Source organism: Danio rerio, chromosome 10 (genome assembly GCF_052040795.2).
Source record: "Danio rerio strain M-AB ecotype USA chromosome 10, GRCz13ab, whole genome shotgun sequence".
NCBI lineage: Eukaryota > Metazoa > Chordata > Actinopteri > Cypriniformes > Danionidae > Danio > Danio rerio.
The window spans coordinates 46,213,932-46,241,132 of record NC_141030.1 but is presented as its reverse complement, the minus strand read 5'-3'; the positions used below and the strand labels follow the sequence as shown (position 1 = coordinate 46,241,132).

The following is a 27,201-nucleotide window of genomic DNA, read 5'->3' as shown; positions in this document are numbered from 1 at the left end:
GACTTTTACGCTAACATGCTCATAAATATTGACCAGGGAACAGGCTGTTAATATTTTTCTAGACGGATACCGTATATATTTACTATCACTTATTAAAACCCATTTAAACTGACAAAGTTTGTCTGCTTGTGTGTCTAGGAAGGCTGCTCTAGTGATTAATTGCAAGTATTTCTCTTGTGTTGCTAAGGTTGAGTGGTCTCAGTGCTTTCCTATGCATTTACTAAGGCCGTACTCATACTATGTACAGTTGCCCTTAACCGGGCCAAAGCACACTTGTCCCCCCTCCTGTCTCCCCCGACGGCCTGCACTCACATTACATTCGGGCCTGGGCACGCTTACATCATCGACGCTGCGCTGTTCCAGCCTGATCTCACGAGAAAACGTTAGTATTTTACGTTTTGCCAGTTTAGTGGCTAATTCGTACGAATTCAGTCATACGAAATGGTACGATTTTAAAAAGGAGGCGTGGCACCTAACCCCACCCCTAACCCCAACCGTCATTGGGGGATAAGCAAATCGTACTAAATTGTATGAATTAGATCGTACGAATTAGCCACTGAATGAAAAAGTTACGAATTGCCGTGAGATTGTGTTGGCTGTTCAGTGAGCGCTCTCGCTCAGCACAGAGGAGATTTCTTTAGTTTTATTGGTTAAGTTCTTTGAGATGTGGTTACACGCAGGAGATTTGCTGAATGTGCGCAGCTGTCGTGCAGTGTGGAGTTTGTGTCTTTAATAATCTACGATATTTTGTGTTCATGGCGAGGCAGTGGCGCAGTAGGTAGTGCTGTCGCCTCACAGCAAGCAGGTTGCTGGGTTGCTGGTTCGAACCTCGGCTCAGTTGGCGTTTCTGTGTGAAGTTTGCATGTTCTCCCTGCCTTCGCGTGGGTTTCCTCCGGGTGCTCCGGTTTCCCCCACAGTCCAAACACATGCAGTACAGGTGAATTGGGTTGGCTAAATTGTCCATAGTGTATGAGTGTGTGTGAATGTGTGCATGCTGGAAGGGCATCCGCTGCGTAAAAGCTTGCTGGATAAGTTGGTGGTTCATTCCGCTGTGGAGACCCCTAATTAATAAAGGGACTAAGCCAACAAGAAAATGAATGAATGAATTTTGTGTTCACTGATTAGTAAGAATGATTAATTAATCCATATGAAACAGTCTCTTAAAAGTCACGTCTTGCTTTCAGTTTCTGGCTTTGGGCCAAAGCCCAATTGAACCGCGCTCAGGAACACCTCTTCTAACCGTGTTGGTAGTAAACACATGCGCTAAAGTAGTATGTAATAGTAGTAGTATAGTATGTTTGTGAGTGTTAATGAGTGTGTATGGGTGTTTCACAATTCTGGTTTACAGCTGGAAGGGAATCTTATGTATAAAACATTTGCTGGATAAGATAGCAATTCATTCCGCTGTGGTGACCCTTGATTAATAAAGGGACTAATGAACGAATATTTTGTGATTCACATTTTTATTTTCCCTCATTTATTTTTGCTTTTGAGTTGCGTTATGGGATCTTGATCTTTTTTTCATTGACTTTTAACCTTGAAAAGTTAAAAAAAGTCAGTTTTATAAATTCAAATTCATATTAATTATATTATAATTTGTAATTATAATAGTCTGCAGTGTTATATTGTCTGGGTTGGTGTTGTATATTATGCTACAGAAACGTAATAAACTACTTGTACATTTTCTGTTATTTTAGAGACTTATTCCTCTATATACTATTTCTTATACCAGACCTCAACGCTAAGGATTTATTAAAAACAAGCTTAGATTTGTCCACCTTTCAGGTTTTAGACCAGATTTTAGGGCACAGCATGTGTATTTGGATATAACTCTGTTGTTTGACCACACTTCATTATTATTGTTCATCTGTTCGTTTGCTGGAGATTTGAACTGAATTTAGAACAAATATTTGCGGTAAACAAACAAAATTAATTATGTAGAGGCTAATTGATGTCTGTGCGTACAACACGTTTCCTCATCCAAGGAAGAGAGTGAAAGTAAAGAATGTGGAGGCTCATTCTCTCATTGTAGCGCTGCAGATGCTCTGTTTAACTGTTTTCTCGCTTGTGAAGTGTTCAGTTTTTCCAATTACAAAGTCCACCATGTAAATAGCAAATGCACCTTGGCGCTACACAACTGACTCTTAAAAGGAAGAGGAGATGACACTCTGATTGGTTTATTCTCAAAACACACCCATAACTCATGAAAAGAATAAGCTCAACCCTGTTAGACCATGCGCCACAGCGCAGAGCGGATTTTTCTGTCCTTAAAATAGCAAAAGAGGATTCTGACACGTCCTTAATGCTTTTGCGCCCTGTGCTTTGGACTTTGCACTTGGATCATTAAAATAGAGCCCTTAGTGTTTCTTCCCATACTGATAAACTTCTGGTGAACGGTTAATGTGACTTTTTTCCATTTTATATGGTTCATTTTACAGCATTGATGTTGTAATGTAATTAAAATACAATCAGTTAAATAGACTTTGCCATTCATTTAGTTGCCCAAGCGTAAACCGAGACAATAATCCGTTTACTTGCATGCGCTCGTCAGAATCGTCAGGCTAGAGCAGAATCTTCACTGAATATACTGGGGTAAAATAAATGGTCATGTTTTAAATGTCAGGTAAAATGTAATTTAATGCAGTGCTTCTTGTAAAATCTTAGACCCACTATATATCAGATATCACTCAGCCAGTGGAGATCGCTTATTTTAAAAGAAAACAGACCTTAAACGTGCTGATTTTGTAATGGTGTACAGTTCACCGGAAACGCTTAACCCAGGTTACTGGCAAAATAATAGTCCTTCCGCATTCTTCCGCATATACCCTTTTCCAAGATTAAATGTTAGAATGTTCTAAATTAATAGGGCAAGGGGGGTGTTATGTATTTGTGTGTTTTCTGTTCTGTTTCTCTGTGTTTTTTTCTCTCTCTCTCTCTCTCTCTCTCTCTCTCGCTCTCGATCTCGCTCTGTTCTCCCGTATCTGCTTTCATGTATTCTCAGGTTCCGTTCATTGGTCCATTCAGCTGTCAGTCAATCCTCCCCGGTTACGTCACTCTTGTATCACATCCAATAAGCAAAGACCCCCCGTGTTAAAAGCGCCCGCCAGACCACTCGCCTTCCCTTCCTTGCATTTTTTTCTTTTCGCTGCTTTGTCGTTTGTTTGTATTTATCGCGTGCGTTTAGAAATAACCCGTCTAACTGTGTTTTGTTGTTGCCCGTTTCTGTGTTCACGTTATCCATCTGTTATTCGTACATCGTTCTTGGTTTATCGTTGTTTACGAAGCGGACAGGTAAGAAGGTCACGTGACATACATATTGCAACACATAGGACTACTCTGCTGTCTAGTACACTAGGTTAGGGCCGAGCGCCACTCCTTGTACTTTTTGGATAGATAGAGTAGATAGTTAGGACTCGGAAGATCTTCGCGTGTTAATTATACTGTTTTTCACATAGTTAGTTAGCTAGATGCTTCTGGGGCGTTAGATTTAGGTTGGGTTTTGTTCTTTTCATTTCTTTAGCGCCGCCCGCGTCCCTTCTGCCAGCTCTCTTGTTTTTTCCCGTCTTTATTTGTCTCAGTGTTGTACATATTGTAAATAGTATATTTTTCCCTTACTTACTTTTTCTTTATTTTTGATTAATTTGCTGTTGTTCACTTTGGGATTGTAAATAAAAGCACACATTTTTTTGGCATTACTTTGGTTGTCTTTCCACTCATTCACTGTTTATGTAAATATATTTTAATTAAATAAATGTCAAACCCCACTATCCCCTAGATTAACATCAGGGGTTTGTAACAGGTGGGGGATAACTGGGAATAGAACACAGCCGGGAACTATGTTTCTAACTACAGCTCCAGAGGTATAGTTGCAAGCACAAGTTTGCGATGCATGTTCGTTGGAACAACAGATTTGGGAATACTGTACCGAGCATCTCGCACTCTGAGCCTGGACCATCGGGCAGTCCTTATTGTTGAGCCCTGTATACATTGCTTTATTATTTCAAACGACTAAAATGTCAATAAAAGTCACTTTGTGTTGGCACCAGTGGTGTAGTGGTAAGTGCGTCAACACATGTAACTCAATACTCACGACGACCCGAGTTCGATTCCGCCTTGCGGTCCTATGCCGATCCTTCTGCTCCCCATGCTTTTCTGTCAAATCTCTCTACTTTCCTATAAAAATGAAAACCCTGAAAAAATAACTGCAAAAAGAAAACAAAGAAGCCACTTTGTTAAATTGAAAATTTGTTTTTTAACATCCCATAATGCAATTCACAACCGTAAATAAACATCAAATGAATCACAAAATAACAAAACTTCATGAACAGATATTTCTAACAGTGTTCAGAAATGCCTGGCGATGAACTTCCTTCACATCAGCTGCAGCAGATGATCAGTTTGCATGTGTTTGTGGCAGATACTAAACTTGCATTTGCATGTTTCACTTGTTTACACTTTTTAATCAAAATATATGATTGTAAGCGAAACACAGCAGTGTGGTTAGTTTGAGTCATCGCTCCGCGAGTGGCATGAGTTTAGCCCGCTGGAACGTAAAGGTCAGCAAATGGAGAGGAAGGGATATGAATATGACCTCCGCTGGGATGAACGGGGAAACAGAGGGTTTGTATTTATATACAATGGGCACTCAACAGCCGTTGCACGCTGGGACGGAGAGCTTTCACCACGGTGTGGGGTTAAAGGTTAATAGCCTCTTGGAGTTACACGCATAGAGCAGGGGTGAGAGGTCACATTGGGGGAAATGAAGACAAGCAGGGCCAAAGTTTCACTAATATCAGATTAGAAAGTTAGAAATGGGTCTAATTCCTGCTTGAAGATGTGTTTATCTGTGTGTGTGTGTTCTTGTTTGTATCATCATCATCATCATCATCATCACACAGTAGGGCTGTGCTTTATGACAGTATATATTGGTAATATTTCCCAAATGATGTTTAACAGAGCAAGACATTTTTCACAGTGCACTACCTAACAAAAGTCTTGTCGCCTATCCAAGTTTTATGAACAACAAATAATAACGTGACTTCTAGTTGATCATTTGGTATCAGAAGTGGCTAATATGAAAGGCAAATGCCTCTAGATTACACTTATTTGACCACAATAATATATGATCATGCCTTGACTTTGAATGATTTCATTAGGACAGTGCGGTCTGACTCTGCTTAGACAGAAGTCTCATCACTGAACAGAAATAATGTCCAGTCTAGAATATAAAGTCCTGCTGCAGTGGAGACAGAATGAATATTGTGTCTGACTCCATCATGAGCTTGGAGGACTGCATCCATACATCTCTGACATGACTCAAATCACTGATTAATAAAGTCATCTGGAACGGCAAAGAAAGTGTTCCTGCAGGACTCCCAGAGTTCATCAAGACTCTTTGAGTTCATCTTCAAGGCCTCTTCCTTCATCTTACTCCAAACATGCTCAATAATATTCATGTCTGGTGTCTGGGCTGGCCAATCCTGGAGCAGCTTGACCTTCTTTGCTTTCAGGAGCTTTGATGTGGAGGCTGCAGTATGAGAAGGAGCGCTATCCTGCTGGAGAATCTGCCCTCTCCTGTGGTTTGTAATGTAATGGGCAGCACAAATGTCTTGATACCTCAGGCTGTTGCAGATCTCTTGCACGCCCCCATACTGAATATAACCCCAAACCACGATTTCTCCCTTACCAAACTTGACTGATTACAGTGAGAATCTTGGCTCCATGCGGGTACCTGTAGTTCTTCTGCAGTATTTGTAATGATCGGGATGCAGATCAACAGATGATTCATCAGAAAAATCCACCTTCTGCCATTTCTCCAAATGATCAACTAGAAGTCAGGTTATTATGTGTTGCTCTTACAACTGGGATCAACGACAAGACTTTTGTCAGGTAGTGTATGACCTATAATATTTTTCTTCTTGAGAAAGTCTTATTTGTTTATTCCGGCTTGAATAAAAAAATTTTTTAAATACCCATTTTAAGGTGATTATTATCAGCCTCCTTAAGCAATATTTGTTTTGGATTGTCTACAGAACAAACCACTGTTATACAATGACTTGCCTAATTACCCTAACTTTAACCTAATTAACCTAGTTAAGCTTTTAAATGTCACTTTAAGCTGAATACTAGTATCTTTGAAAATATATAGTCAAATATTATGTGCTGTCATCATGGCAAAGATAAAAGTAATCTGTTGAAGGTTTATTTATGAGGATCATCATAAATTAGGCTGTCCAGTCTCTGTGTTCAGTCCGTTACAATCATGGGTGAAACCCAGACAGGCAGTCAGGCAGCGTAATACAGAGACTGAATCAAAGCGCATCAAATGATCTGTAATATAAGGTTCAGGACACCCTGGAGAACTTTTTTTTTTTATATATTAACAAATTTGTGTGTGTTTAGCATCAGTTAAGACAATGTTAGCACCTCTCAGCTTTAATTGTGGGGAAAACTGGATAATTTTGAGCTTTTGTCAGCTAATTTAACCTATTTTAACTCATTTTAATTTGTTTTTATCTGTTTTTATTAATTTTTATTGTCTGCATTTTATTTTCCTAAACTTGTCTTTTTTATTCCTGTTTATGTAAAGCACTTTGAATTGCCACTGTGTATGAAATGTGCTATATAAATAAACTTGCCTTGCCTTGCCTTGCCTAATTTCAGCTTCCGGGTTTAAAATGATTTTTGGGGCGGGATTAAAATCGGCGACGTAGCGCAGTACTGCAAGTGCAATGATGACGCGTCGGTTTCTCATTATTATTCAAAGCGGAGTTTCCTTATCCTATGAGAAGAGCCGGCTGCTTAATTATTCATGAGAGCATGACAGCACGTGCTTTTTGCACGTGGACCTGCCAGACCAGTGCCAAGCTCAAGCTGTGAGACACGGACCCACGGGCACGCAGTAGCCGTTCATGAAGGCTCGTATGTGTATGTTTCCATGATCCACGGGGTTTGTTGCATGTTTTTCCCCGCGATCCTGTCAGGGCCGATCATACAGCAAAGCTGTGTGTGCCATGTAAGCATTTTTGTCGGGAGAGCAGCACGAGAATTGGAGAATGGCGGATGTTGTCTTGTATCAGGAGTTCATTCGCATTCAGACACATCGCCGTGCTGCTGTGTTTGCCTAAATCCTCCAGATTACCAGCAGGACTAATGGTTAAAATAGACAGGTCAGGAGACCTGCTGCACTGAGTCTGCATTAGATCTATCATTCAGACCCGGGTATTGAGGGAGAATCCTCATTTATAGTGTTTATATGAACACGATTATCTTTATAATGATATAAATTGTGGTTGTCTGTATATGAAATTACGAATAATAAATGTAGCAGGGCATTAAATTACTGTTTATTTCTTTGCATTCTGACTTTGTAAACTATAAACTCATGCGTCTCCTCACGGTTTGTCTCAATTTGTGAGCTAACTGACAACAACAGATATTCGCTCCCCTTCTCCCCTGCTGGCCACGCCCACTCCTGCCCTATGCTCGCGGGGCTCCACGCCCATTAATCATGCATCTTTTGAAAAAATTCTGAAGTAGACTTTAACCGAAAGTGGGGGGTGTCATGGCCCTTTAAAAGGGGAAAAAATAAAAATAGAATAAATATCTATACCTTTATATTAGACACACATCTGATGCTTGTATTTGCAGCGGCTCCACGTCCACAACTTCACGCATTGGGTTTAAATAGGCTTTACAGTCTCCTTTACTTCCATTGTTTCTGTTCAGCGAAGGGACCTCAACCAACCCTGTGACGTCAGACACAGCGACATTCCAAGATGGCTGCGCCCTAGGTCTAAAATCTATAGTAAAACATGCCGTTTTCTGCTAAATGCTTACATTAATCGAATTAGTTTCATAAATTTTCATTAAAGTGGAATCCAATGCACAAAATAAGGGAAACCTGACTGAGTGCTTTATTTCCCTTTTAACTCATTTGCATATTTCACCATAACGTTCTGCACTTAAAGAGCAGCAGTAAACATTTACACGTCAGATAAAATGTACAACACCAAACCCCTCTCCACAGTGACGACTCAAAAACCTAAAATCAATGCTAAATCTTTGCACATTTACGCCGTTCACTTGTCTTACAGGCATCGTGGAGTTTGGCAGTGGTGATTAATTGTTTTCAGCGGCGTCTGTTGTGCTAATTTCTCGGCGGTCGTACATCTTGAGAGACGAAATGTCAAATTCGAGTGAGTTTTAGACACTGAGAGCGTACAGGCGTATGGAAATTTTGACAAAGCTCACATCTGGAATGTTACATTGAGTAATTCGCTCGCTGTCAAGAAAAGCGCATCCAAACAGGGAGGATAACCACATACCGAAACACGCAGTGACATTAACCTAGACTCCAAGCCAACTGCTCAAGACAGAGATTGATGGAGCATTTTGAAGCTATTAAAATCGTTGTGGTTTCACTCGTAGATGACTAAAAGCAGAAGGAAGAGCCTACTTGGACAAAAAAACAAAAGAGTGAGCTTCCTTAAAACTAAAGTAAGACTTCTTGTGTTTATGTGATCATCGAAAAGGGGGTATTATGGAAGGGGCAATCTCTAAATCTGATTAAGCAAGGGTGTAGAGCAAAGACAGGATTGTTTGTTGACATGACATGGCTACAATTAACTTGAACAGTTAGTCCAGTTTTCAATAGATTTAATATACATGACTATTAAACTAAAATTAGCCATTTTATGCAGGCTGTACGCAGCTGATCTTGACTAATGAGTGTGTTCATTGACTAATAAAACCGGAATGCTCTTATTTTAAGATCAGCCTACGCAGACCGGTCATTAAAACTGCTGTAAAGAAAAGCAGTGGTAAGGGTTTCTATCATGCAGACAGAAATCAAATGTGCCTATTGCGACCCTTCACAAGTCTACTATGCATATACAGTTGTAACCAGAAGTTTACATACACTTTATTAAAACGCACATAACCATTAAAAAAAAAGTCAGATGTTAATGTGACTAAATTTTTTTCTCTTTTAGGTAAGTTAGGATTATCATATTAGTTTCTGTTCTGCTTAATATGATATTTTTTGAGAAATTGTTATAACTTTTCTTGAAAGCCAAGTTTACATACAATACGATTATTCTGCCTCAGATTTAAAAGCTCAGATGATGATGTCGAGGTTTTAGAAGTTTCTGATTGGCTAATTGACAACATCTGAGTTAATTGGAGGCACAACTGTAGAATAGTATTTAGAAAAACCTCAAACACACTGCTTCCTTGTGTGACAACATGGAGAATCAACAAGCCAGAATCAACACAAAAGCCTGATTACAATTTGCTGAATTACACTGGGAAAAAGACTCATTTTAGGAGACATGTCCTGTGCTCTGATGGAGCTAAGATTGAACTGTTTGGCCATAATGACCAGTGGAGGACAAAGGGGAAAGCTTACAAGCCTGGGAACACCATCCCAACTGTGAAGTATGTGGGCGGCAGCATCATGTTGTGGGGCAGTTTTGCTGCAGGAGGGACTGGTCCACTTCACAGCATAGATGCCATCATGAGGAAAGAACATTATGGAGAAATACTGAAGCAACATCTCAAGACATCAGCCAGGAAATTAAAACTTGGCCACAACAGGGTCTTCCAAACACACCATGACCCTGAGCATACTGCCAAATGAGTTCAAATGTGCTTTAAGGACAACAGAGTGAATGTTTTGGAGTGGCCATCACAAAGCCCTGATCTCAATCCTATAGAAAATATGTGGACAGAATTGAAAAAACTTGTGTGAGCAAGACAGCCTACAAATCTGACTCAGTTACACCAATTCTGTCAGGAGGAATGGGACAAAACTTCAAACCTTCAGACCTTCAAACTATTGTGAGAAGCTTGTGGAAGGAGACCCAAAACATTTGACCAAAGTTATACAGTTTAAAAGCAAAGCTAAAAAATACCAAGGAAATGTGTGTAAACTTCTCCAGATCAGAAAATGTGTGTTTGACATCAGGGGTGTCAAACTCAATTCCTGGAGGGCCGAAGCCCTGCACAGTTTAGTTCCAACCCTGCTCCAACACACTTACCTGTAGGTTTCAAACAAGCCTGAAGGACTCAATTAGTTTGATCAGGTGTGTTTAATTAGGGTTGGAACTAAACTGTGCAGAGCTGCGGCCCTTTTGGAACTGAGTTTGACACCTTTGGTCTAGATATTAATAAAAAATTCTCAAAAAGAAAATTTCTCTCAAGATTTTCTCAAAAAAAGGTTTGCTGTAAGTATATATGGCCTTTAGTCTTGATCTTCCTGATCTGGAAACACAATGAAGGAGTAAACATGTGACATATTTGTGTTTGTGCTCTTCTCAGATTTCAGGGTAAAGTGATTTTTATTTCCAGCAATGAAATGCATTTTTATCACTCGCCATCGTGGCAGCTCTCAGACTGGTCTTAATAGCCTAATGCTTTCATCGGCGAAGAGGAAATGCACCCCAAATTCAAACCGGAAAACCTTAGCAGAAGGCATCGTGCATATCAAAAACAGATTAATATCATTCAACATATTTAAATGTAACCCCACTTGTAGTCTTTAACATTTTATAAGTAACTGTAATTTAATTACACATTTTTCTCAGAACCTGTAATGAATTTTGTAAATAAATAACGTAACGCCGTTACATGTAACTAGTTACTCCCCAACTTTGGAAATGATTCACTTCAAGTTAGGCTGAAAACCAGGCTATTTACACAAAGCGTATCACTACTATCACACATGTTATTCCTGTCTCAGAGACGATGCAAAACAAGCTGAAATATGAAAATCTCCTGACCTAAGCTAGAAAACCAACATTATATGATGCTGTACGAATTAACGGCCACATGTTCCATCTTCTGGTTGGGTGCAGATAGATCGTGTGCAGAAAAAAAGAAATCCCCAGCAGGATTAACATTCCCTTCTCACAGTGTTTCTGAGCAGCTGTGGGTTTGTGTTAAAGAGCCGAGCTGCAGCTGCATTCGCCGTGCACCAACTAAAATATCCACAATAACACGAAGCAGACCGTTCACATTCTTTAATGGCTCCTCAAAACCCAGATCCATACTTTTGATTCAGTGTTACTCGTCTCAGTGTGTGATAAGCTATCAGATATGAACTGCTATCAGCACTGTTGTCTGCTGAACAGGAAAAGCGTGTCTGTGTCCGCAAACACACTTGATCTGGTGTAGTAAATGATTCTCTGATCCACTGGTGGACAGTAACTAAGTATTTTTTGCTTCACTAATGTACTTAAGTAAATATTTTAAGTATTTGTACTTTATTTGTTTATTAGCACAACCTTTCACTTATACTTCACTACATTCCAAAACAAAACATTGCACTTTTATTTATTGCATATGTTAACTGGAGAAATTGACGAGATAGTGGCTTAAATTTGAGAACAAGCTGAATTTTTTTAGTTAACCTGTTAAATCAGTTCACAAACTGCACTGATCCATTCAGAGCGAGTCTCCAGTAAATGATTCAATGATTCAAATTATCCATTGAGAGCGAGTATCCAGTAAATGATTCACTGATTCAAATGATCCATTCAGAGTGAGTCTCCAGTAAATGATTCACTGATTCAAATGATCCATTCAGAGCAAGTCTCAGTTAATGATTCACCAGTTCAAATGATCTGTTTAGAGTGAGACTCCTCATCAATTTAAATCTGTTCAGTGTGAGTCTCCATTTAACAACTCACTGATTCAAATTATTAGTTCAGAGTGAGTGTCCAGTAAATAATTCACTGATTCAAACGAGTCATTCATAGTGAGTGTCCAGCAAACAACTCACTGATTCAAATGATCCATTCAGAATGAGTCTCCAATAAATGATTCACAGATTCAAATGATCCACTCAGAGTGAGTCTCCATTTAACAACTTACTGATTCAAATGATCTGTTCAGAATGAGTGTCCAGCAAACAAATCACTCATTCAAATAATTCATTCAGAGTGAGTCTTAGGTAAACAACCAATTGATTCAAAACCCTGTTTAAAGTTACTCTCCAGTAAATAACTCACTGATTCAAATAATCCATTCAGACTGAGTCTTTTTTTACAACTCACTTATTAAAATGATCTGTTCAGAGTTAATCTCTAGTAAATGATTCACTGATTCAAATGATCCATTCAGACTGAGTCTCTTTTTAACAACTCACTGATTCAAATGATCTGTTCAGATTGAATCTCTAGTAAATGATTCACTGATTCAAATGATTTGTTTAGAGTGAGTCTCCATTTAACAACTCACTGATTCAGATGATCCATTCATAGTGAGTCTCCAGCAAATGATTCAGTGATTCAAGTGATCCATTCAGAGTGAGTCTCCATTTAACAACTCACTGATTTAAATGATCCATTCAGAGTGAGTCTCCAGTAAATGATTCGCTGATTCAAATAATCAATTTTGTGTGCCCAGTAAACAACTTACTGATTCAAATGATCCGTTCAGAGTGAGGCTCCAGCAAATGATTCAGTGATTCAAATAATCCATTCAGAGTGAGTCTCCATTTAACAACTCACTGATTCAAATGATCCATTCAGAGTGAGTCTCCAGTAAATGATTCACTGATTCAAATAATCAATTTTGTGTGTCTAGTAAACAACTTACCGATTCAAATGATCCGTCCAGAGTGAGACTCCAGCAAATGATTCAATGATTCAAATTATCCATTCAGAGTGAGTCTCAATTTAACAAATCACTAATTCAAATAATCTGTTCAGAGTGAGTCTCTAGTAAATGATTCACTGATTGAAATAATCAATTTTGTGTCCAGTAAACAACTTACTGATTCAAATGATCCATTTAGAGTGAGTCTCCAGTAAATGCTTCACAGATTCAAATGATTCATTCAGAGTAAGTGTCCAGCAAATGACTCACTGATTCAAATGATCCATTTAGAGTGAGTGTCCAGTAAACAACTAATTCAAATGATCCATTCAGAGGGAGTCTCCATTTTACAACTCACTGATTCAAATGATCCATTTAGAGTGAGTCTCTATTTAACAACTCACCGATACTGATTCAAATTATTAGTTCATAGTGACTCTCCATTTAACAACTTACTGATTCAAATGGTGCGTTCAGAGTAAGTGTCCAGTAAATAACTCACTGATTCAAATGATTAATTCATAGTGAGTCACCATTAACAACTCACTGATTCAAATTATTCATTTAGAGTGAGTCTCCGTTTACCACCTCACTGATTCAAAAGATCAATTCAGAGTGAGTATCCTGTAAACAACTCACTGATTCAAAAGATTCATTCGGACAGAGTCTCTTGTAAACAACTCATTGATTTAAATGGTCTGTTCAGAGTAATTCTCCAATAAACCTTGCACTGACTCAAACAATCCATGCAGAGTAAGTGTCCACTAAATGATTCACTTGTTTCACAAACTGATCTGAATGGGGCTCGGTGTGTGAATGTAGTTTTTACTTGAATTATCAATGTGGTAATCAGAGTATGAAATGTTTTGGTTATTTACCTTTTTATAAAATAACCACCCAACAGTAAGTACTTTAATTACTTAAGTAAATGAATAACAGTATTGAAGCAGATGACTTTATTCCTCTACTGGAATGTGTGTCCAGTAAATAACTTACTGATTCAAATGATCCGTTCAGAGTGAGTCTCCAGTAAATGACTCACTGATTAAAATGATTCGTTCAAAGTGAGTCTCCATTTAACAACTCACTGATTCAAATGATCTATTCAGAGTGAGTCTCCAGTAAACGATTCACTGATTCAAATAACTAATTTTGTGTATCCAGTAAACAACTTACTGATTCAAATGATCCGTTCAGAGTGAGTCTCTTGTAAATGATTCACTGATTCAAATGATCCATTCAGAGTGAGTCTCCAGTAAATGATTCACTAATTCAAATAATTCATTTTGTGTGTCCAGTAAACAACTTACTGATTCAAATGATTTGTTCAGAGTGAGTCTTCGGTAAATGATTCACTGTTTCAAATAATTCATTTTGTGTGTCCAGTAAACAACTTACTGATTCAAATGATTTGTTTAGAGTGAGTCTTCAGTAAATGATTCACTAATTCAAATAATTCATTTTGTGTGTCCAGTAAACAACTTACTGATTCAAATTATCCATTCAGAGTGAGTCTCCAGTAAATGATTCACTGATTCAAATAAATCATTTTGTGTTTCCAGTAAACAAATTACTGATTCAAATGATCCGTCGTTCAGAGTGAGTCTACATTTAACAACTCACTAATTACAATGATCCATTCAGAGTGAGTCTTCAGTAAATTATTCACTTATTCAAATAATCAATTTTGTGTGTGTGTCCAGTAAACAACTTACTGATTCAAATGATTCGTTCAAAGTGAGTCTCCAGTAAGCAACTCATTAAATTATTAGTTCATAGTGAGTCTCCATTTAACAACTCTCTGATTCAAATTATTCATTCAGAGTGAGTCTTTTGTAATCAACTCATTGATTTAAATGGTCCGTTCAGAGTGAATCTTCAATAAATCTGTAGATTTTTACTTGAATTATCAATGTGGTTATCAGACTATAAAATGTTTTGGTTATTCACTTTTTTTTAAATAAACACCCAATTGTAAGTACTTTAATTACTCAAGTAAACGAAAAATAATATAGAAGCAGATGACTTTATTCCTCTACTGGAGTAATATATTTTATTAGAGCATCTGTACTTTTACTCAAGGGCCTGATTGATGCACTTCGCTGAATGATCTGTTAGCAGCTTTATTAAGATCAATGCTGTGTAATTGTCACACATAAGGACTCCACATGCGGCGCTTTTGCAATATTTATGTAATGTTGTGGCAGCGTGAATATGCCTGAAGAGCATTACTTGAATGTCAAGTGTCGGTTGCGTGGTGCCAATCTGTCTAGAGAAGCGTCTCTTTCTGGAGAACATCTTTTTCCCAGTAGGGCACATGCTTTGTTAACCAATCAGATCTGGAGGACTGTAGCGCATGCATTAATGAGCTCTAGGCATTGCAAAATGTCATATGTTGTAATCTGATGAACAGTTAGGAGCTGCAGGACAATTTATATCAAGGAATATGTTGCAAATTCTTGAGTACTTAAGATAATAAATCACACATTGTTGTCTTCATACATTATGCATGGCTGTATAGGCATAAACATTCCACTGTGGTGTTTTATTGCTCAGAGGTTGCTCTTATGAAACTCATGAGTCTTCTTCTGAAATATATGCAGCACAATTAGTTTGATTCCTGAACAAACTGTTTCTTTTTCCTGATCTAAACACATACAGCACAACCAGTGTAGATAGATTCATGAATAATGACTCCTATGACTCAGTTCTTTTTACTGAATCAAAACTCTGAAGATTCAGAATCAAAACTGCACAAAGCACAATTAGTGTAGTCTGATTCCTGAACAAACGACTCCTATGAATCAGTTCTTTTTACTGAATCAAAATTCTGAAGATTCAGAATCAAAACTGCACAAAGCACAATTAGTGTAGTCTGATTCCTGAACAAACGACTCCTATGAATCAGTTTTTTTTACTGAATCAAAACTCTGAAGATTCAGAATCAAAACTGCACAAAGCACAATTAGTGTAGTCTGATTCCTGAACAAATGACTCTTATGAATCAGTTCTTTTTACTGAATCAAAACGTTGAAGATTCAGAATCAAAACTACATAGAGCACAATTAGTGTAGTCTGATTCCTGAACAAATGACTCCTATGAATCAGTTCTTTTCACAATATAAAATGTTTACAGTGGAATTACTCCACCAGTTTGATTCCAACCTCATAGAAATCAGACTTAACACATAGCAACAATCAGCAACCATGTAGCAACTGCCTAACCACCCACATTACCTATGCAACCTCCTATTATCTCTCTACATCCATCCATCCATCCATCCATCCATCCATATCTCCATTCATCCATATCTCCATCCACCCATCCAAATAACGATCCATCCATCCATCTATATCTCCATCCATCCATCCATATCTCCATCCACCTATCCAAATAACGATCCATCCATCCATCTATATCTCTATCCATCCATCCATATCTCCATTCATCCATATCTCCATCCACCCATGTAAATAACAATCCATCCATCCATCTATTTCTCCATCCATCCATCTATATCTCCATCCATCCATCCATCCATCCATATCTCCATCCACTCATCCAAATAACGATCCATCCATCCATCTATATCTCCATCCATCCATCTATATCTCCATTCATCCATCCATATCTTCATTCATCCCTATCTCCATCCACCCATCCAAATAACGATTCATCTATCCATCTATAACTTCTTCCATCCATCTTCCATCCATCTCCATTCATCCATATCTCCATCCATAAATCCATCCAAATCTCCATCCATCCATCCATCCATCCATCCATATCTCCAACCATTCATCCATCCTTCCACATCTCCATCCAAATCTCCATCCGTCCATATCTACATCTATAAATACATCCATATATCCATCCATCCATTTATCCACCCATTTATCCATCCTTCCACATTTCCATCCATCCATATCTCAATCTATAAATCCATTCGAATCTCCATCCATCCATGAATATCTCCAACCATTTATCCATCCTTCCACATCTCCATCCATATCTACATCCATCTATATCTCCATCTATAAATCCTTCCATATCTCCATCCATCCATCTACATACCCATCCATCCATCTATCCATCCATTTATATCTCCATCCATCCATATCTCCATCTATAAATCCATCCATATCTCTATCCATCCATCCATCCATCCATATATTCATCCATTTATCCATCATAACATATCTCCATCCATTCAATCTTCTTCTATAAATCCATCCATATCGCCATCCATCCATTTTTACAACAATTTATCGATCCTTCCACATCTCCATCCATATATCTACCCATCCATATATCCATCTATAAATCCATCCATATCTCCATCCACCCATCCATATCTCCATCCATTCATTCATATCTCATTCATCCATCTATCCATATTTCCATCCATCCATCCACCCACCCATATTTTCATCCATTCATCCATATCTTCATCCATCCATCCATCCATATACCTATCCATCCATCCATATCTCCTTTCATCCATATCTTCATCTATAAATCCATTAATATCTCCATCCATCCATCCATATCTCCATCCATTCATTTAAATCCCATCCATCCATCCATTCATATCTCCATCCATCCACCCACCCATATTTTCATCCATTCATCCATATCTTCATCCATCCATCCATCCATCCATCCATATACCTATCCATCCATCCATATCTCCTTTCATCCATATCTTCATCTATAAATCCATTCATATCTCCATCCATCCATCCATATATTCACCTATAAATCCATCCATCCATACTTCCATATCTCCATCCATCCATATCTTATCCATCCATCTCTCCATCCATCCATCCATCCATATACCCATCCATCCATATCTTTATCTATAAACCCATTCATATCTCCATCCATCTATCCATATTTCTATCCATCCATTCATATCTCCATCCATCTATCCATATTTCCATCCATTCATATCTCCATCCATCCATTCATATCTCCATATCTGCATATATCTCTGTTGCACTAGGAAGGTAATGCTTTCTCAACCCAATCTTGACAAACTTTATTATTCATTTGTCAGATGTATGTAGTGTTTTAATCTGCTCAATGCCCCTGATGTTTAACAGCTAAAAATAAAACCCAAGTCTGAAGTCATGTTGAGTGTTTCTCCTCGCCTCATTAGAGTTTTACTAGAGTCAGTGCAGAACACTGAAATAATGTCCATGTCTCCTCCACACCCACAGACCTGATGGTTAAAGTGGATTGTTATGGTATTTTATTCTTAGCTCTTTAATAACTTTTAAAAACAAAATACACATTTATAAAGCCTTTAACCTTTAATCAATCCAAGCTGAAATTACAAATGTTTGAAGAAAAGAGAAAAATACAGGCAATTTTTTCATGTATAGCAGTCAGTTTTTATTTAATTGTTTGTTTTGTTTGTTGACAGAAAATAATAACTCTGTAAATAAAATATAAATAATATAGATACACTCTCTGGCCACTTTATTAGGTACACCTTACTAGTACCAGGTTGGTCCCCCTTTTGCCTTCAGAACTGCCTTATTCCTTGAATCCCTGAACCATTGATACAAGCAGGATGTATTCATGCTTTCATGTTGTTGAAGCCCAATTCTGACCAGAAATCGAAATCGAGCAGCAGAAATGGAGACTCATCTGAGCAGGCAACGTTTCTCCAATCTTCTATTGTCCAGTTTTGGTGAGCCTGTGTGAATTGTAGCCTCAATTACCTGTTCTTAGCTGACAGGAGCGGCATCCAGTGTGCTCTTCTGCTGCTGTAGCCCATCCGCCTCAAGGTTGGACATGTTGTGTGTTCAGAGATGCTCTTCTGCAGAGCTCGGTTGTAACGAGTGCTTATATGAGTTACTGTTGCCTTTCTATCAGCTGGAACCAGTCTGGCCATTCTCCTCTGACCTCTGGCATCGACAAGGCATTTGCGCCCAAAGAACTGCCGCTGATTGGATATTTTCTATTTTTCAGACCATTCTCTGTAAACCCTAGAGATGGTTGTGCGTGAAAATCCCAGTAGATCAGCAGTTTCTGAAATAGTCAGACTAGCCTGACTGGCGCCATCAACCATGCCACTTTCAAAGTCACTTAAATCCCCTTTCTTCCCCATTTTGATGCTCGGATTGAACTGCAGCAGATCATCTTGACCATGTCTACATGCCTAAATGCATTAAGCTGCTGCCATTTGATTGGCAGATTTTATACCTGCCAATACTCCCGTATTTCAGACCCATCTCCCACCCATCTCCCGTATTGTTCTGTTTCCTGGAATCCCCCCCCCCCCCCGGCCCTCAGACTTTTGATACAGCCCGGCTAGCTTTTTGGTTCAGTCTCTATGCGCAACCATCTTTATACCCGCTCCCCGCTCTTCAGTTCCCCTTTCATCCACGGTGAAGATCTCCCAGATTTTATGATCCGAATGTTGGCAGTGGTATAATTTGTGTTAACGAGCAGTTGGACAGGTGTACCTAATAAAATGGCCGGTGAGTGTATGCCCATACACAAACACCATAAAACCACACACTAGTTCAATTTACCAAACGAGAAAGTGTGAGTTAACACACAAATATAAATGTAAATATGAAATACATAAAATAACATGTCGTTGTTTGTTCTGTAGACAAGCGGAAAAATTATTGCTCAATAGTGCTAATAATATTAGACCCTTCTTATCTGAACATGCAGCTCAACTACTTGTTCAAGCTCTTGTTCTCTCCAAACTGGATTACTGCAACTCTCTACTAGCCGGGCTTCCAGCTAACTCTGTCAAGCCTCTTCAGCTGCTTCAGAACGCAGCAGCACGAGTGGTCTTCAATGAACCTAAAAGAGCACATGTCACTCCGCTGCTCATCCGTTTGCACTGGCTGCCAGTTGCTGCTCGCATCAAATTCAAAGCTCTGATGTTTGCCTACAAAGCGACTTCTGGCTTTGCTCCTTCTTATCTGCTCTCACTTCTGCAGATCTATGTGTCCTTCAGAAACTTGCGTTCTGTGAATGAACGTCGCCTCGTGGTTCCATCCCAAAGAGGGAAGAAATCACTTTCCTGAACTCTCGCGTTCAATCTGCCCAGTTGGTGGAATGAACTCCCTAACTGCATCAGAACGGCAGAGTCACTCGCTGTCTTCAAGAAACGACTAAAAACTCAACTATTTAGTCTCCACTTCACTTCCTAATCTGCAATTCCCTCTCTGGATATCACACTAACTGTACCCAAAAAAAAAAAATTACTAATACTTTCCTTCTTAGACTTTACAGACCTGAAACTTGCCTACAGCACTTATTCATTGTTGCTCTTATAGTTGTGTAAATTGCTTCCTTGTCCTCATTTGTTAGTCGCTTTGGATAAAAGCGTCTGCTAAATGACTAAATGTAAATGTAGATGTATTGACCTTCACATGGTTTTAATACATTTCAAGCCAATATAAAACAAACAAAACTTTCTCAAGAAGAAGAAATATTAAAGGAAATACTGTGAAAAATCCCTGAATCTGTTAAACATCATTTGGGAAATAATTAAAAAAGAAAAAAACAATTGACAGGAGGGCGTTTCATTTCGACCCACTGTAAGTCATGCAGTAGTGAACAATAATGTGTGAAGCTGTGATTTACTCTGGATTATTCAGGCAAACACATCTGCGTATCGGACACCTCAGATGAGCAAACTCCAGCCCGTCTCAGGCCTGTGATGAGGATGCACAGGACCTGATTGAGGCCCACATACATCACCGAGGACAAAGGCTGAATTCTTCGCCTGCATACGAGAGGAAGCCCTGCAGATGCCAGAGCTGATAAAGTGAGTGTGGCTTCGAGTTTCCAGCAGCTGCTCTTCTGCTGCAAAACACAACCGTGTGTCAGTGAGAGCCCAGTGTGTGAACTAAAGCTGAGGTGTTCCTGAATCACTGCCGTATCATTACTGCACAATGTGTGGGAGGAAAAACAGCAGCCAATCACAAAACAACAAGCAGACTGAAGGAAGAGGGGATGTACTGTATGTGTAAACTCAATGTAATGTTTTATTATATGTTAAATTGTTTTTAATACAATGTTTTTTTTAAAATACATACATATACAATTAACATTCAAATTTAATTAAACACACATACAACTGTATGCAGTTTAAAATATTAATTTCATTTTTAGAAAAATTGTAAAAATGCTCAAATTCAACAAATTATCAAGTGATGTATATAACAAAATAATTCATATATGTTCATTAATTTTCTTGTCGGCTTAGTGCCTTTATTAATCCAGGGTCGCCACAGCGGAATGAACCGCCAACTTATCTAGCAAGTTTTTACGCAGCGGATGCCCTTCCAGCCGCAACCCATCTCTGGGAAACATCCACACACACCCACTCATACACTACGGACAATTTAGCCTACCCAATTCACCTGTACTGTATGTCTTTGGACTGTGGGGGAAACCGGAGCACCCGGAGGAAACCCACATGAAGGCAGGGAGAACATGCAAACTCCACACAGAAACACCAACTGAGCCGAGGTTCGAACCAGCGACCCAACGACCTTCTTGCTGTGAGGCAACAGCACTACCTACTGCGCCACTGCCTCACCATTCATATATTTATTTATTTATTTATTTATTTATTTATTTATTTATTTATTTATTTATTTATTTATTTATAACAAAATAAAACAAATAAGACTTTCTCCAGAAGAAAAAACATTATCAGACATACTGTGAAAATGTCCTTGCTCTGTTTATATATATATATATACACACACACAAACACTGGGAAAAATAAGTACACGTCACCCTTTTTCACACTAAACATGTTTCTAAAGGTGACGTTGACTCAAATTTTTTCCTCGGATGTTGATAGCAACCAAAGAAATCCATATATGCAAAGAAAACTAAAAAATATTTCACAAATGAAGTTCTGTGTAATAAAATGAAATGACACAGGAAGAAAGCATTAAACACATGCAGAAAGGAAGGTGTAGTTCGGCAGTGAAAGCCCAGACAGCAGCTGAAATCTTTCAGTAGTTCTTCAGCAACTCTCAGCCCTTCCTCAGTGTAAATGAACATCAGCTGCTTCAGTCCAACATCTACATTAGCAGGAGGATGAAGATGAAACCAGGATGGACATTTCAGCAAGACAATGATCCAAAACACAACCAAGGAGACTCTTAGAGGCTCTCAGAGAAAAAAATCAAGCTGTAGAATGGCCCAGCCAATCACCTGACTCGAATCCAATAGAGAATACATAATAAAGCTCAGATTTGATAGACGAGACACACAGAAACATCAAGATTATGACACTCTGTTGAAGTCTGTGAGAAAATCACACCTGAGCAATGCATGTGACTTAATCCAACATATGAGAGGCGTCTGTAAGCTGCCTTTATTATATTATAATATATATAAAATGTTAAATACTGCTATATCTATATATTTTAAATGTTAAATATTAACAAATAGCACAATTATTCATAATAATAATAGTAATAAGTATTAATTATTATATATTTTATTAATATTTGGTATTATAATTATTTTTTTAAGTTGAATCATTTGTTAAAAAACGAATATATTTTATATTAATTTAAAATATTTTTAAAATGTGAACATTTAATTGTAATTAACTGAAAATCATATAAATGATGTTTATTTTCTATTTACGCAAGTAGTTTATATGATGTAATATAATTGGCTGAAATCATTATTTATTGGATTTGTATGTTAACAAATTTTGAATACAATTAATAAATAAATTAGGCGACACCGTGACTCAGTGGTTAGCACTGTCACCTCACAGCAAGAAGGTTGCCGGTTCGAGTCCCGGCTGGGTCAGTTGGCATTTCTGTATGGAGTTTGCATGTTCTCCCCGTGTTGGTGTGAGTTTCCGCCGGGTGTTCCAGTTTGCCCCACAGTCCAAACACATGCGCTATATTGGACTTGATTAACTAAATTGGCTGTAGTGTGAGTGTGTGTGTGTGTGTGTGTGTGTGTGTGTGTGTGTGTGTGTGTGTGTGTGTGTGTGTGTGTGTGTGTGTGTGTGTGTGTGTGTAAATGTTTATGGGTGTTTCCCAATACTAGGTTGTGGCTGGAAGGGCATCCGTTGTGTAAAACATATGCTGGATAAGTTGGTGGTTCATTCCACTGTGGCGAATCCTGATGAATAAGAGACTAAGAGAAAAGGAAGCTGAAGGAAAGCTGAAGTAAAATTAATGAATGAATATATAAATTGTAATTGTAAAAATGACTGTAAATGCACACATATTAGGTTAGACATGCTATATTTATGACTACATGTGATTATTTTACAAGCAAGTATCATTACAGTTTATTGTAGAACTTTTAGTTTACATTAAATCATGTGGAAAAATAAAGGAACCAGCCTATCCTAAGCTAGTTCCTCTAAAAGGACAGGTTATAATCTACTTGGAGCAATCGCTTTGGACTTTACCCACTTCAGACAAGCAGATTAAGGTGAACCAAAGCCATTACAGTGCAGTTTACCAGATGACGAACAGTTTGAGGAATTTAACCTGCAAGACTTTGGCCGAGCGCACTGTAAAACACCTCATCTGCTGAAACTGAAGTTCACATGATGCCTCAAGTAATGTGAGTAAACTCAAGCAGTCCCTTCACCGTGAAGATCACCTCGTTTTTTAAAAGTAAAATCAATTTAACTTGACTTCAAAATTAAAGGGGGGCACGGTGGCTCAGTGGTTCCCCCTGTGGCCTCACAGCTTACTGGTTCGAGTCCCGGCTGAGTCAGTTGGCATTTCTGTGTGGAGTTTGCATGTTCTCCCCGTGTTGACGTGGGTTTCTTCCGAGTGCTCCAGTTTCCCCCACAGTCCAAACACATGCGCTATAGGGGAATTGATGAACTAAATTGGCTGTAGTGTATGAGAGTGTGTGTGTGAATGAGTGTGTGTGGGTGTTTCCCTGTACTGGGTTGCGGCTGGACAGGCATCCGCTGTGTAAAACATATGCTGGAGTAATTGGTGGTTCAAAATCACCCACAGACAGTGAAAGAGGCACTGCGTGGTACAGGAGATTATCTACAGCACTGAAGTGTTGAGCAGTCTAATATGATGGCTAATTGTTTTAATCGGGCTCAGCATTCCTTCAACAGTTTAATCCAGTCGAGTCGTGAGCAGAACACATGAGAACTGAAGCAGAGCAGAATCAGCTTTAATCCATCAGTCAAACACAGCTTCACTCTCAGCTTTCTCCAGTGGAGTCTGAGAAACTCTACAGTCAAACATCCTTGACTTTTCCTCTTGTTTCTTCTTCCTATAGTTCTTCCTCCTCTTCTTCCTCTTCTTCATTTTCTTCTTCTTCCTCGTCTTCCTAATCCTCTTCCCCTTGTTCTTCTTCTTCCTCCTCTTGATCTTTTCCCTTTCTTCTTTTTCTTCTTCCTCTGCTTCCGCCTCTTCTTTTTTCTGTGTTCATTTTCCTCTTCTTCCTTTTCTTTTTCCTCTGGTTCATCCTATTCTTATTCCATTTCTTCCTTTTCTTCTTTCTCTTCATCCATCTTCTTCTTCCTCCTCCTCTTCATCTTCTTTTTTCTCTTCTACTGTTTCTTCTACGTCTAGCTCTTTCTCCTCTTCTTCCTTTTCTTCTTCTTCTGGTTCTTCCTCTACTTCCGCCTCTTCTTCTTCCTCTTCTTTTTCTTCCTCTGGTTCGTCCTATTCTTCTTCCATTTCTTCATTTCTCTTCATCCATAATCCTCTTCCTCCTCCTCTTCATCTTTCTTTTGCTCTTCTACTGTTTCTTCTTCCTCTAGTTCTTCCTCCTCTTCTTCCTTTTCCTCTTCTTTCCTTTTTCTTGGTCTTCATTTTCTTCTTCTTCCTAATCTTCTCCCTCTTGTTCTTCCTCTTCTTCCTTTTTTCTTCCACTTGTTAATCATCTCCCTTTCTCATCTCCTCATCTCGTCTTCTTCTTCTTCCTCCTCTTCATCTTCCTTTTCGTCTTCCTCAAATTCCTTCTCTTTTTGTCTTCTTTTTCTTCCTCTTCCTATGCTTTTCCCACTTCATCCTTTTCTTCTTTCTCTTCATCATCATCATCTTTTTCTTCCTCTTCTTATTCATTTGGTTCTTCCTCTTCTTCTTTGTCTTCCACTTCTCCGTCTTTTTCCTATTCATGTTCCTCTTCATTTTCTCTTCACTGTCCTCCTTTACTTCCTATTTCTATTCTTCCTCTTCCTTTTCATTACTCTGCTCTCCCTCTATTTTTCATCTATTCCATCTGTTTCTCCTATTCTTCTTCACCCTTGTCTTTTCCTCCTCGTCTTCCTCTTCTTCTAGAGTGTTGTTATGTGTCCAGAGTGGTTGTTTTGGGTTTTTGCAGTTCATTTGCTTATTGTTTTATCATTATTCCTGCTTAATGATCAATTTGCTAGTCTTATTATAATTTTTTTAATTTAAAAAGTATTTAAACATTTCATTTTAAATTAATTCAAGTCTTTTTGTTGCGTTTTTGTCACTTTTATTTATTTTTTATAGTTCTAACATTTGGATTATTATTTCAATTTCACTTATTAACAATAAGTATGTCTTTGGCAGATAGCTAAAATACACACGTTCACTATTCGTAATATTATATCTCATTCCATTTAGCCTTTTTGTAGCTATCTAAGACCGTCTAAAAAAAGGGTTAAATGCCTAAATACTCGATGATCGCCCACATCTTCTCTACAAAGCATAAAATATTGCAAACAGATGGTATGAATATAATTCCCTTTTGCATCCTCATGGTTTTTGTGTGTTTTAACAGCTTCGACTTTTACATCCTGTCCAGGTGAAACTGCGCTCCATTATTTATGGCTGGTATAAAAATGTGCCTGTTCCCACGTGCTGCTGAAAGTTTTATTGTGTTAATTATACATTGGCGCGGGTCTGGAGGCCTGCTTAGAGAGAGCGCAGCTAATTATGGCAAAAGGGAGGTTCAACACGTGTGCAAACGCTTTCGTATTTCTTCTCTTACAGCAGCGCGGGACGAGACACGTCTGAGGCGGGACAAACTCATCACACTGCAGCCACTGATGGCTGTTTAATGGGTACACGGCGTTACGGGCTGAACTGCTGAATCTCTCATTTCCACATCAGAAATCCATCACTTGACTCATTGGAAGTACCTGCTTCAGCTTACAATTTTGTGAAGCTAAAAACATACTTAAGCACAGGTGGACTGCAGTTTCTGGGTGGAATGAACACTAGGGGGCAGTATGACGGCAACCACTTTTGTTCCTTTTCACAATAATGATACACATTATCAACGGGAAAACAACATAACGCTTTCATGGTTTCACAAAAGAGGTGAAAGTAATGTAAAATAAAGGTAAAACTATGTAGTTGCAGTGCACAATTTAGTGGATTTGTCATCTGAAACATAAGAAGCGTACACTAAGTTATGTATTTTAGTTTTGCAAAAATGTAGACAGTGCCATCTAGTGGATTCATCATCTGAAACGAATAAGAAACGTACACTAAGTTACGTATTTCAGTTTAGGAAAAATGTAGACATTGCCGTCTAGTAGATTCGTCATCTGAAGCGTATAAGAAACATACATAATGTATTTCAGTTTCGCAACAAAGTAGACAGCGCCCTCTTGTGAATTTGTCATCTAAAACACATAACGAAGGTACAATAAGTAACTTGCTTCAGTTTTTGGAAAAATGTATACTGTGCCATCTAGTGGATTCATCACGTGGAACATGAGAAACAAACACTAAACGCATTTCAGTTTCGCAAAAATGTAGACTGCACAATTTAGTGGAATCGTCATTTGAAACGTATAAGAAACGTACACTAAGTAACATATTACAGTTTCGCAAAAAAGTAGACAGTGGCATCTAGTGAATTCATCATTTGAAACATATAAGAAACGTACACTAAATAACAAAATTCAGTTCAGCAAAAATGTAGACATCGCCGTCTAGTGGATTCGCCATCTGAAATGTATAAGAAACGTACACTAAATAATGTATTTCAGTTTGCAAAAATATAAACTGCACCCTCCATTGGATTTGGCATCTAAAATACATAAGAAACACACACTAAGTAACGTATTTTAGTTTTGCAAAAAAATAGACAGCGCCCTCTGGTGGATTTGTCATCTAAAACACATAACGAAGGTACAATAAGTAACTTGTCTCAGTTTTTGGAAAAATGTGGACTGTGCCATCTAGTGCATTCATGATGTGGAACATATAACAAACAAACAATAATTGCATTTCAGTTTCGCAAAAATGTAGACTGCACAATTTAGTGGAATCGTCATCTGAAACGTATAAGAAACGTACACTAAGTAACATATTTCAGTTTCGCAAAAAAGTAGACAGTGTGCATCTAGTGAATTCATCATTTGAAACATAAGAAACTTACACTAAATAACGAAATTCAGTTTAGCAAAAATGTGGACATCGCTGTCTAGTGGATTCGTCATCTGAAACGTATAAGAAACACACACTAAGTAACGAATTTCAGTTTGCAAAAATGTAAACTGTACCCTCCATTGGATTTGGCATCTAAAATACATAAGAAACATACACTAAGTAACGTATTTCAGTTTAACAAAAATGTAGACATCGCCATCTAGTGGATTCGTCATCTAAAAC

General features: G+C 38.3%; 2 long non-coding RNA genes across 2 annotated transcripts in view; both read left to right on the top strand.

The window, feature by feature from the left end:
• Positions 1–25,934, top strand: part of LOC141376473 (uncharacterized) — a 61,629-nt gene extending 35,695 nt beyond the window's left edge. Inside the window, exons 4-5 of the long non-coding RNA XR_015501567.1 lie at positions 20,236–20,405; positions 25,570–25,934. This is a non-coding gene — a long non-coding RNA (uncharacterized LOC141376473). The remainder of the gene's footprint in view (positions 1–20,235; positions 20,406–25,569) is intronic.
• On the top strand, positions 11,271–14,600 carry LOC147835176 (uncharacterized). The gene is made up of 5 exons (XR_015501665.1): positions 11,271–12,078; positions 12,170–12,308; positions 12,488–12,892; positions 12,934–13,215; positions 13,353–14,600. It is a non-coding gene; the product is annotated as an uncharacterized LOC147835176 (long non-coding RNA).
• Positions 25,935–27,201: the final 1,267 nt, after the last annotated feature.